Raw genomic sequence first — 12,630 nt, forward strand, 5'->3', positions numbered from 1 at the left:
GTCCCACTACCCACATCCTATGAGCTTTTTCATCTTCTTTATTAGTCTCCCTTTTACTTTCATGTCATCTTGGTTTTCTAGATTCCATATATGAGAAAAAAATCCAATAATTGTCTTTCTAAGTCGGACTTACTTTGCTGACCATAATATTGGAATCCTATCCAGAAAATTGTTGCTTATACCCTCTGACTATCTTTTTTAAAATTTTGACTATAGTTTTTTTTATTTTATTTTGTTTTGTTTTTAGTACTAGAGATTGTACTCAGGGCCTTGTGCTTACCAGGCAGGTGCTCTATCACTTGAGTCACATCCAAGTCCTTTTACTTTTAGTTCTTTTTTAAAATAGGGTCCCAAACTAACTTTGCCTGGGTTAGCCTTGAACTGTGATCCTCCTATCTCTGCCTCGTGAGTAGCTGGGAAACAGTCATGCCCGGCTTATTTGTGAAAGAGGGTCTCACTAACTTTTGCCCTGACTTTCCTCAAACCATGATCCTCCTGTTTCCACTTCTTAAGTAACTGGGACTACAGTTGCACACCAGACCTGCCTGTGCATATGTCTTATAGTGTTTTCCCTTCAAAGTTTCAGCTCTTACATCATGATCTTTGATCCCGTTAGGTTGATTTTTATAGTGAGAGATAGGGATTTGGTTTCAGTTTTCTACATATGGATATCCAGTTTTCCCAGCATTGCTCTTCTTGCTCAAGATTGCTGTAGCTATTTGGGATTATTTCTTTTGTGTGTGTGCTGCAATATAAATTTTAGGATTTTTTTAGTTTAATTTTGATTATCTTAGTCTATTTAGTTTTCTTTTAGTTCTGCAAAGACTGTCATTAGAATTTTATTTTCATTGCTAGGGATCAAACCCAGGGCTTTGTGCATGCTAAGAAAGTGCTCTACCATTGAGCTACATTCCCTGCCCTTGCTTTGTTGAGGCAGGGTTTTGCTGTGTACCTTAGATTGGCCTTGAACTGGCTATGTAGCCCAGGCTGGTCTTGAGGTCACAATCTTCCTGTCACTGCCTCTGAGTGCTGGGTTTACAAATATACACCACCACACCTGACTGTCAATGAAATTTTGATGGAGATTGTATTGAATCTGTAGATCACTTTCAGTAATGTGACCATTTTCACAATATTCATTTGACCTGTCTATGAATATGGGAGGACTTTCCATCCTCTAGTGTCTTCTTCAATTTCTTTGTTCAGGAAATATATTCTAATATTATAAAGGGAAAAAAGAGACAGTAGTACTTCTGAGATAGAGTAGAAATTCAATTTAAAGAAAACATGGAATATTCTCATAAAGTGGTTTATTGTAACTATTTTTGGTTGTAATTTAACAGCCATTTGAACTTGGCTATTTGAACTGATGCTTTTAATTAATTTCCCTTCCTTCCCTTCAAAATCTCACTGAACTACCTGGAAACAATTGTTTAAATTTTCACCTGTAGTAAACTGTTAACAGTTCACCGAAATGCACTAGTGGGTTCAATGTATCAGGTAAGAAAGGGGAGAAATGCTAACTGCAAGAACAAGTAAATTGGTGGACTGTTTCTGGGGACAACTAATGTTTAGAAAAATAACAAAATGCTCCTACTTCACAGTTAATGTAAGAAATTAAAAGAATACACATTCTGAGTGTGTATGGCAAGGAGAAACAAATATTATGATCTATTAACTATCTATAGGACTAGGGGGTATAGATCAGTGAGCTAGAGCAATTGACTAGCATGTGTAAGGCCCTGTGTTGGATCCCCAGTAATGAAAAAACCATATAAAATGTAAAAATGGCATTCATTATATCTTCATTTAATTAATCAGAATGAACCTGAAAAGGGCAAACAGATCCTGAAGGATGAAAACAAACTGCCACAAACTTAAACCAAATGATAGGCCCAATTGTAGAGTATTAGCATAGGTGTAGGTGTGAGGTATGTGACTTGATCTAATGAACCCATTCTTTCTATTGTATCTTACGGGGGAATCTGAAGGTTTATAAAAATAATTTTAATAGATTTCATCATTTCTTATACATACATATTATGTACTTTGATAAATTTCCCCTCACCATTACCCTGTCCTTTTGATCTCCCCTGTCTTGCTGGTACTCTCTCAAATGGCCCCCTTTAGCCTTCATGTCATTTTTTTTCTTTCTTAGTCTACATTTTGCATATGAGAGAAAAATGTGATATTTGTCTTTTTGAGTCTAGCTTATTTTGCTCAACACAATGATTTCCAGGTCTACCCATGATCTAATGAATGCAGTCTTTTCCATTCTTTGCAGAAAGAAGTATCAGGAACAGTTTACTTTCATTGATGACAAGCAACATTATTCATTTAAAGTCTTTTTGACATATATTAATGTTACAAAGAGCTTTCATTGTGATATTATCATGCATGCATTAAACATACTTTGATGATATTCATTCCTTCTGTTACTTTCTTATCTATGGCTTCCCTCCTAACTCTTCATTATGCTTTTTTTCATGCATGCATCTATGCATGTGCTGCCTCCTGTCTTGGACCATAATATAGTCTGAAGATCATCCTGAGATCTGAAAAAATATCATGTAGGTTCCTATCCAGACAGAGCTGTTGGCTTCATAAAGAAATGGCTTCTTGAAGGTGCATCTCAAGATGCAGTCTTGGACCTATTGCTCCAACCCAGAAAATAAGTTGTCTCGCTTTTAGATCTCACTGTGATATTGACTTATCTTTGTATTGTCTGTATCATTGCTTAAATTCTTCCACCAGATTATATTTCCCTTTTGGGTATGTGTTATTAGAGCATTTTCTAATAAATAGCCTATATATTAATCTCAGAGTCTATTTCTTAGGGATCTCAATTTGAAACAATATATAGATATTTATGTATAATCAATAAAAATTTATAAAATACAACAACAATATAAATTCCAACGTCATTAAAAATCAAATTTGTAACAATGAGATTTATAAAATATAAATTAAAATACCACCTGAATTCAAATTTATAAAATAAGTGAATGGAAATATTTATGCTGAAACATTGACATCTATGAAACATTTCTGATTCTGACTCATTTCCAGGTAAATTAAAGCATGAAGGACAGATAGATTGGAAGAAAAGGGAGGTATTAAAAGTGCTGATGAGATTGAAATGCAGATGTTTGGAAATAACAATTAACATGGAAGCTAGCCAGATCTGAATCTAGGTTAGAAAAAGATACTGTAGTTAAAAATTTCATAATGGAAGAGTTCCAGATGGCAAACATATAGTTTGGCTCTTCTCACGGGTTATTTCTTTTCACTGACATTTTCTTCTTTGATCTAACTTGCTCCTACTTGCCTTTTAAGATTCAGCTAACATGTCACACTCAACACTCACACTCAACTCTATGAATATTTTTATAACCTTCACCAGTAAAAGGAAGGACTTCTCTTCTGTGTTTTGCTGTTTTCTTATACAGACTTCTATTTATAGCATTATTTCTTTATTGTTGCTTATTGCCAATTAAAAATCCCAGGTCAGTAGGGACTCTGTTAGATACATTTTTGAATTTTCAAGATGAACAGAATTCTCAGTAGTTATTTAGTGATTTTTACATTGGACACCAAGTTAGTTACAACTTTTAGTAATTTTTTGTTAGTAAGGATTATGAAAAAAGTGTGCTGAAAATATACTTCTCAGGGATTATCTTCAGATAATTGTATTTTCATAAGACAGTCCATTTGTTATATTAATTTTTCTATTTTCTATTTTCACTTTTATTATATTGTCATGCAAGGATACATTGTGATGTTTACAAAAGTTCTTAGAATATATCAGAGTTGAATTCACCCCCTCCATCATTCTCCTTCACTCCCCCTCCTCATTCCTGGAATAGTTTCAACAGGTCTAATTTTTTCATTTACATACATGTATACACAATATTTGTGCCATATTCATCCTCCTTCACCTTCTCCCTACATTCTCTCCATCCCCACTGGTACCAAATCCCTAGACAGGATATGTTCTGCCCCCCATTCTCTGACTTTATTTTTTTTAATGACATTTGTGTTTGTTTAAGATAGCTATATATTGGTTTCCTTGTGACATTTCCATGAAAATATGCAGGATAACCCAAATTGATTCATCTCCTCTATTTTTGTCCTTTCTACCTTAGTCCCTTCTTATAGTATTTCAGCAGTTTTAAAAATTCTATATCCATTCTTGCATAGGAAGTACATTAACCATATTCACCTTCTTAACTTCCCTCTCTCATATGTGACTGCCCCTTAGCAGATGGGTTTTTTTTTATAATATTGCCTGTATTTGTATTAAGTCTCTATTCCACATATGAGAGAAACATGTGGCCTTTGATTTCTGAAACTGACTAACTAACTTCACTCAAGATGATGTTCTCCAGTTCCATCCATTTATCTGCAAACAACAAAATTTAATTCTTTATGGATGAATAAAATTGCATTGCATATAAATGCCACATTATCTTAATCCATTCATCAGTAGTGGGGCATCTTGGCTGTTTCCATAGCTTAGCTATTATGAATAATGCTGCAATAAACATGGATGTGCAGTTGGCTTCATTGTAGCCTGATTTACATTCCTTTGGGCATACCTCTAGGAGTGCTGCTGCTGGATCATATGGCAGTTCTATTTTTAGTTTCTTGAGGAGCCTCCATACTGTTTTCCACAGTGGTTGTACTAATTTACATTCCCACCAACAAAGTATGAGGATTGCTTTTTCCCCAAATCCTCACCATCATTTTTTGTTGTTTGTGGTCTTGATAATATCCATTCTAACAGGATTGAGGTGGCATTTTAAAGTGGTTTTGATCTGCATTTCTTTCATGACCAGGGATGTTGAGCATTTCTTCATGTTTTTTTTTTTTTTTATTTGGACTTCCTTTGAAAAAACTCTGTTTAGTTCATTTGCCCATTTCTTCATTGGGCCATCGATTTTTAGGGAGTTTAGTTTTTGAGTTCCTTGTAAATTCTGGTTATTAATTCCTTGTTAGATGTATAGCTGACAAATAATATATTCTCTGATTCTGTGGACTGGCTATTCAATCTGGTGACCATTTCTGTCATTGTGCAGAAGCTTTTCAATTTCATGTAGTCCAATATTTCAATCATTTCTCTTAGTTTCTGAGCCATTTGAATTCTATCTAGAAAGTCATTGCCTATGCCTATTAATTCCAGTGTATTCCCTGCTGGGTCCTGCACTAGCTTCAAAGTTTCATGTTTTATATTAAGGTTCTTAATCCACTTTGAGTTGATACTTATACAGGTGAAAGACATAGATCTAGTTTCAATTTTCTGCATGCAGATATCCAGTTTTCCCAGTAACATTTGTTGAAGAGGCTGTCTTTTGTCCATCATATGTTTTGGGTGCCTTTGTCAAAAATCAGGTGCATGTAGCTGCATGGATTCATTCTGTTGCACTAGTCTTCACAACTTGTTTTTGTGCCAGTACCATGCTGTTTTTATTGCTATGGCTCCTTAGTATAGTTTGAAGTCATATATTTTAATACCTCCAATTTAGATGCAAAAATCTTCAATAAAATATTGGCAAAACAAATTCAACAACATATCGAAAAGATCATACACTGTGGTCAAATCATTTTCATTCCAGGGATGCAGGGATAGTTCAACATATGAAAATCATTAAATGTAATACAGCATATTAACAGAAACAAAGACAAAAGTCAAATGATCATCTCAATAGGTGCAGAAAGACAGAAAGAGCCTTCAACAAATGTCAACATCTTTTTATGATAAAAGCTTTGCCAAAGCTAGGAATGGAAGGAATGTACCTCAACATAATAAAGTTTATATATGACAAGCCTATAGCTAACATCGTACTAAATGGAGAAAAACTGAAACAATTTCCTCTTAAGTCAGGAATGAGCCAAGCGTGTCCACTCTCTCCACTCTTATTCAGCATTGTCCTGGAATTCCTCACCAGAGCAATAAGACAGGAAGAAGAAAAGAAAAAGGAATACAAATCATGCAAATGACATGATCTTATACCTAAAAGACCCAAAAAACTTCACCAAAACACTCTTAGACACCATAAACCCCTTCAGCAAAGTAGCCAGATACAAAATCAATTTACAAAAATCAGTATTCTTCCTATATAACAACAATGAGAAAACTGAGAAAGAGCACAGAAAAACAACTCCATTTACAAGTCTCAAAAACTGACTAGGAATAAAGTTAACAAAGGAAGTAAAAGACCTCTACAATGAAAACTATAGACCACTGAAGAAAGAAATCAAAGAAGACTACAGAAGATGGAAAGATCTCCCATGTCATGGATTGGCAGAATCAATTTTGTGAAAATGTCTATGTTACCAAAAATAACCTACATGTTCAATGCAATCCCCATCAAAATTCCAATGACATTTGCTATATTAATTTTTAAAAACAAATAGTAAAAAAAAGTTTAAGTAAAGCATTAGCACTAATCCCTGTCTATTATTTACTTATATTTTTTCACATAGCTGTTTCTAAAAAATTTATCAACTTACATTCTTTTCTTTAAAAATTTTAACCTTTGGGAACCAGGCATGGCTTCTCATATGTGTACTCCCAGCTACTTAGCAGGTAGCGATCAGGAGGATAGCAGTTGGAGGCCATCCTGAGCAAAAAAAGTAGCCAGACCTCCTGTCAACAAATCAGCTGAGCATGGGGGCTCGATTTTATAATCCCATTTATGTGGGAGGCATAGGTAGGAGGATTGCTGTCTGAGGACTTCAAGAATAACTAAAACAAAAAAGGTTTGGGGGCATGGCTCTAGTGGTAGAGCACCTGCTTAGCAAGTACAAGGCCCTGAATTCAAACCCTATTACCGCCAAAAACTATTAAACTTTGTAAAAAGGTATTTTACAATACAAAATGTACTATGCTTTTTATGTGGCAAAAACAGTGTTAAGAAAAAAAATCATTTTTTTCTTACAGTATCTCAACCTTTTTATGTTCGTGTATTTGGAACTGTTATTCCTACAAATCATTCTGCTTATGCTGTACATGAAAGTGATTGGTAGCATAGTAAACATGGTTACAGCATTACCTGTTCATTTCAGATTTTAGTTACAAAATAACACCAATTTCATACACTGATAATTTAGAAAAAAGTGAAAGATCCATTTGTCCTAAGATAAAGACAGAGATGAAGTATGGTTAATTATTGGTTATTTACAAATCATTGTTGCCCTTTCATCATATAAGAATTCACTTAAATATAAGTGAGCAGTTGTTGGCAGGTAAATAAGATCAATGTGCAAATCAAAACATGTAGTGTTTTGTTTAGAAAAACACTGATCTTTATCTAGAGTTCAAGTGCTTGGCCTAAAGAAGGAAATATTTTAGGAGGACAGAACAAATCCTGCCCAGGGAAGGAAGGCTGCAGCAGTGGGAGCGGGGGAGGTGTTGGGGAAGGGATTTAGGAGTGTGAATACGATGAAATAAAATGTGTACACATGTAAGTAAATGGAAAAGTGACACCTGTTGAAACTACTCCAGGAATGGGGGGAGGGGGTAATGAAGAGGAATGGTTGAGGAGGTGAATTCATGTATGATATATTTGATACATTATAAGAGTGTAAATGCCACAATGTACCCACACCTATCACAACAATAAAGGGAAAAAATTTAAAAAATAAAAAAATAGAGAAGAAAATATTGTTGTTGTTTCAGGGATGGTGGTCAGACCCAGGGCCTTGCACATTAAAGAAGGAAATTCTGAAATGAGTTCTAATAGAGACACAAGACATTTATTATCATAAAGTATTATGTTACTGAATTCCCACACAATTGCCTCTACTTTTCTCTACTAATATACAGAAAGGAAGCTTTCAATAAAAGATATCATGGGACTTCGGAATTAAAATGTGTTTAAAGGGCTGGTGGAGTGGCTCAAGTGGTAGAGTGCCTGCCTAGCAAGCGTGAAGCCCTGAGTTCAAACCCCAGTAACACACACACACACACAAATGTGTTTAAGAAGAATCTTAATATAAGCATAGTTAATAGTCCATGAGTATTTATTTTGTACATACTAGGCCAAGAAATGTACTAAGCAGGGTGTTCTTAAGAACATAAACACCAATGGTATATTTTTGTTCTCTATAAGTTTGAAATGTAGTTAAGAAGTTTGACAAATTATTAATATCCATAACAGAATGAAATAAGTATTAGGCTGCAGTTCACCACAGACATTAACAATTTAGTCTTAGCCTCTATTCAAATATAGGTACTAGTATGTAGTAACTATAGAATTACATGCACGTTTCTCCTGAATATTAACTTCCAAACAAAGTAAAACAAAACAATAAACAGAGGACTATTTATAGTGCTAACATTAATTACATTAATAGTAGGGTGAATTAAGAGAGCTTATAAAACATACTTTTCATGGAAACTAGGGGTCAGCATGCACTAAAAATAATGGTACCATCTATGTTTAAAGGTTAATGATGAGGCATATGGGGAGAGGTAAAAGATCAGTTATTTCTGATGTAAGGGCTGGGATGTTTGATGGAGGATGTAGCATTTTACATGAGCTTGCAGGTAGAATTTGAATATAGACACTGTGGGAAGGGGCTGGGAAGTGCATTTATTTTTGGTTGAGAGCATAGCGATCACAGACATGGAGAACATGACATTTGAGAAATATGAGTAGGTCACTGCAATCAAATTATTTGATTTGTAAAATGTATTTGAAAATCAGATATCAGCTAACAGGCAAGTCGTAACACAAAGAGGATGGAGCTGGAACAATTAGGACTATAAATCGGAGATGAAAAGATTATTTCCAGTTAAAGAATCTAGGAGCATGCTGAAATTACTTTTCAATTTGGAAAAAAGTAGGAACAATCTCATATTTTTAATATTGCATAGGCAGAATAATTTTCATGGCTATAACTGGTATAAGTGTGGCTTGAAAATTCATGATACAGATATTACATACTTTCTCAAGTACATTTAAACTTCTGTATATCCTTTTTTATTCCTTAGAAGATGTTTTGTGGAATTTCTCTTTAAAATATTATTTTGAAAAATAATGTGTTTTCCAGCATATTTATGATAAATTGTTTTAATAGTGGGAGGTAAATTTTAAGAGCTTAGGAAAATAATCCCTTTTTTCAACCAATTAAACAAATTATAGAACTATATATGTCATTTAAAAAGTAACCCACACAATCTTGCACTGATAATAACTTGAATATATACAAGGAACTCTTAAACATCCTACATAAGATTTTTATATCCTGTTCTAATATAACAACCTTATTTTCATATTCTGGTTAAGTATTGCAATAATTAAATGAGCTACCCAGAGATGTGCTGACGAATAGCTTATAAACATGAGCAGAAACATTGCTATTATTACTGAAATGAAGAACAACTAGCTATATGTTGTATAGCATAAACCTTTTTGAATTTATAAATAATAATTTAAAAGTGATATGCAGTATCTACTTCCACTCATTTTTTTATTAAAGAAGGAAGAAATGCCTGCCTGGAAAGGAAACCAAACAAGGAAGTTGTTAATCCTTATCTGGGAACTGGTTATACAGAATGAGTCCAAGGATGTGACCCGGTTCAAATGTGATATGGCAATACTTAAGATGCAGACAGTTTGAGTTACATAATCTATACTCTTGCTGCTCTAGGTGCCATAAATAATCACATGGGTGCAACTTCAAGAGTGCTAAAAATGAGAATCACTCTAGTTCTTACAGGTAGAGAACTTTTTATAGTTATGGAAATCTCAAAGTCTCAGCTCACATGTATTTTGAGATCTGGCCAAGTGTTCTCAGCAATTCACTCTCAGGTCAGGACTGTCTGCTGACCCTCAGGTGGATCCAGATGAGATCAGATGAAAAGAATAGCATTCCCTAGGAAACCACTGAAAAATTGCAAAATGATTTTTTTCCTTGTCTGCATTTTTATTTTGCAGTACTTGGACTTGAACTCAAGGCCTTGTGCTTGCTAGGCAGGTGTTCTGCCACTTAAGCCATTCTGCCAACTCTATTATTATTATTATTATTAGAGAGGGTTTAAACTCAGGGACTCATGCTTGCTACCTTGTATGCATTTTTAACAGCTAAAAAGTCATGAAGTTTTAGTGGTAATAAATATAAAAAGGGAGCTATCTGCTTAAATTACATTGTATAATACATTAAAATGAAAATATTTTGGTTTATTTAAAATATATTTTGAAATAGGTAGTTTTTAAAAATAATTTAACACAGCATGGAAACTCAGCAAGGTTATAAAGTTGGGTAAGATGTTATAGTAGAACCAGAAAAAAAATATTCTATAGGAAATTCAAATTTGTGTGCTGCAATAAAACATAAATGATCTGGGCATTTCTTCTTTTGAAGCTCTTTAATGCTGTTTCGTCACTGTTGGAGTAAAATGTAAATTCCATGCCATACGCCACCAAATCCTACATAGCATATACTTTTTATCTCCAGTGTCACCATTTCACATTAGACCCCCTTCACTCACTACACTAGACACTCATTTCCATCTTATCAGTACCATTATAGTCATACTTATTATTACTTTGATTATTAGAACATTGGACTTTGATTATTCCATTTTTTTTCCACTCAGAATACTCTTATGGTTAAAACATTGCAACAGCTCATGTTTCTACACTTGCATCACCTCTTTGGAGAGCTATTCCCTGACTCCATTACCTCAGTTATGGGTTTTTTGTTAGTTTGCTTGCTTCTAAGTTGTTATTACTGTTGTTTTGGAGACAAAAGATTGAACGTAGGACCTTGTATATGCTATACTGCTCTCTACCATTAAGTTACGTCTTCAGACCTTTGTTGTTTAATTTTTTAATTGCTAAGTTTTATGGTAGTTTGTAATACAAAAGCAAATAACTGGAGTTGTAAATGAAAGGAATATAAGTTGTCTTTTCTTTGTAATTTCTCTAGGAGCCAAGAACAACCTAATCATAAATTGAGGTCAGTAAAAAAAACACCTGAGATAATATTGATATGTCAGATTTTGAGGCAGCATTTTGGTTTAGATAATTCTCATTAACAAATATGCTGGTTGTTCAACCCTTAGTTATATATTCATCAAGTACAATTTAAAGAATAATATAGAACTTTAAAAAAAATTAGGTGTATAGTGTGACATCTAGTTTTCTATCTAGCATATAAGGAGATTAGAAGTCATCACACCATCTCAGCCTGGTAAAAACCTGAGGAAACTAAAGAATCAGCAACTCTTCTCAAATTAGTTGAGGCCATAGGACAAACTGGTTCCCCCAAAGTTGGAGAAAAAGACAGGTGGATACAGGGAATCATCTGCCAGAGCAAAATCCTGTGAGCAAAGAATAAGAAACCAGCAAACAACAAGAAAACCTGAACTGTTACTGATGAGTTGCTGGAGGCTTGTGTTGGACAAGTCATAGAAGACATGTCTGTATCAAATATCTGAAAGAATTAGAAAAAAACACTACCCCATAACTAAAACTAATGTGATTATAGGAAAGGTGTAGAATGCATGTTTTTTAATAGCATATAGTAGTTTTATATGGGGAATAAGTTGTGATATTTACATGTGTGCTTAGATACATCTTAAATTAATTCACCTCCTTTGTCTTTCTCCCTCTTCCTCCCTCTGTCCCCTTCTTAGAACAATTTTAATGGGTTTCATTGTTCTTTTTTCATACACTAATACAAAATATATCCAGTACATTTGCCTTATTTCATCTTTTTTATTTACCCCCCCACACACTGGTACCCACCTCTAAATAGGACCTGTTTTATCCTCATTTTCATTTTTTAAGTGTATATTGATTGTTCATTGGGGTTTTGCCTTGATATTTCAGACATGTACATATTGTGCTCTAATCAGATTAAACCCTCTATTATTTAGTCTTTATCACCCTTTCCCTAAGTTTAGTAGGGCAAAAGTCAATCACTATATATGTCAGAAGTAAATAAGTAGAATTTGAAATGAAAATATGATGCAATTTACACTAATACCCTAAATCATGAGATACATAGTTGTAAGTGTAACAAGTTATATGTGACATGCACGAGAACAATGATAAAACTTTGGTGAATGAAATAAAAAGTTAAATAAATGGAGAGATATTCATAGTTGTGGATAAGAAGAGTCAATATTATTGTCAGTTCTTCCTAACTTGACATAAAGAGTCACCCAAATCCCAGGGAATTATTTATGGATATAAACAGACTATATTTTCTCTTTTTAATTAGAATATATTAATTGCACTAAAGATTTTTTACGATATTTCAATATATACATATAATATATGTTGATCAAATTCACCCCCTCTTATTTTATCTTCCTTCTCCCTTTACCTAAATATTTTGATGGTGTTCATTACTTTATTTTGACACAAACGTATGAAATACTTCAATCATATTTACCCTAGACACGCTGATTCTAAAGTTTATATGGAGATGAATATGATCCGGATTACCTAACACAATGTAGAAAAAGTTAGAAGACAATGTCAAGATAAGCAATAAAGTTATGGTAATCAGCACTGCCAAACAAAGGAAAACACCCTCCCAAAAAACCAACGTAATATGGTATTGGTGAAAGAACAGAGAACTGAGGAATAAAGTCAGCTGATCTTTGATAAA

The sequence above is a fragment of the Castor canadensis genome, chromosome 3 (assembly GCF_047511655.1).
Source record: "Castor canadensis chromosome 3, mCasCan1.hap1v2, whole genome shotgun sequence".
NCBI lineage: Eukaryota > Metazoa > Chordata > Mammalia > Rodentia > Castoridae > Castor > Castor canadensis.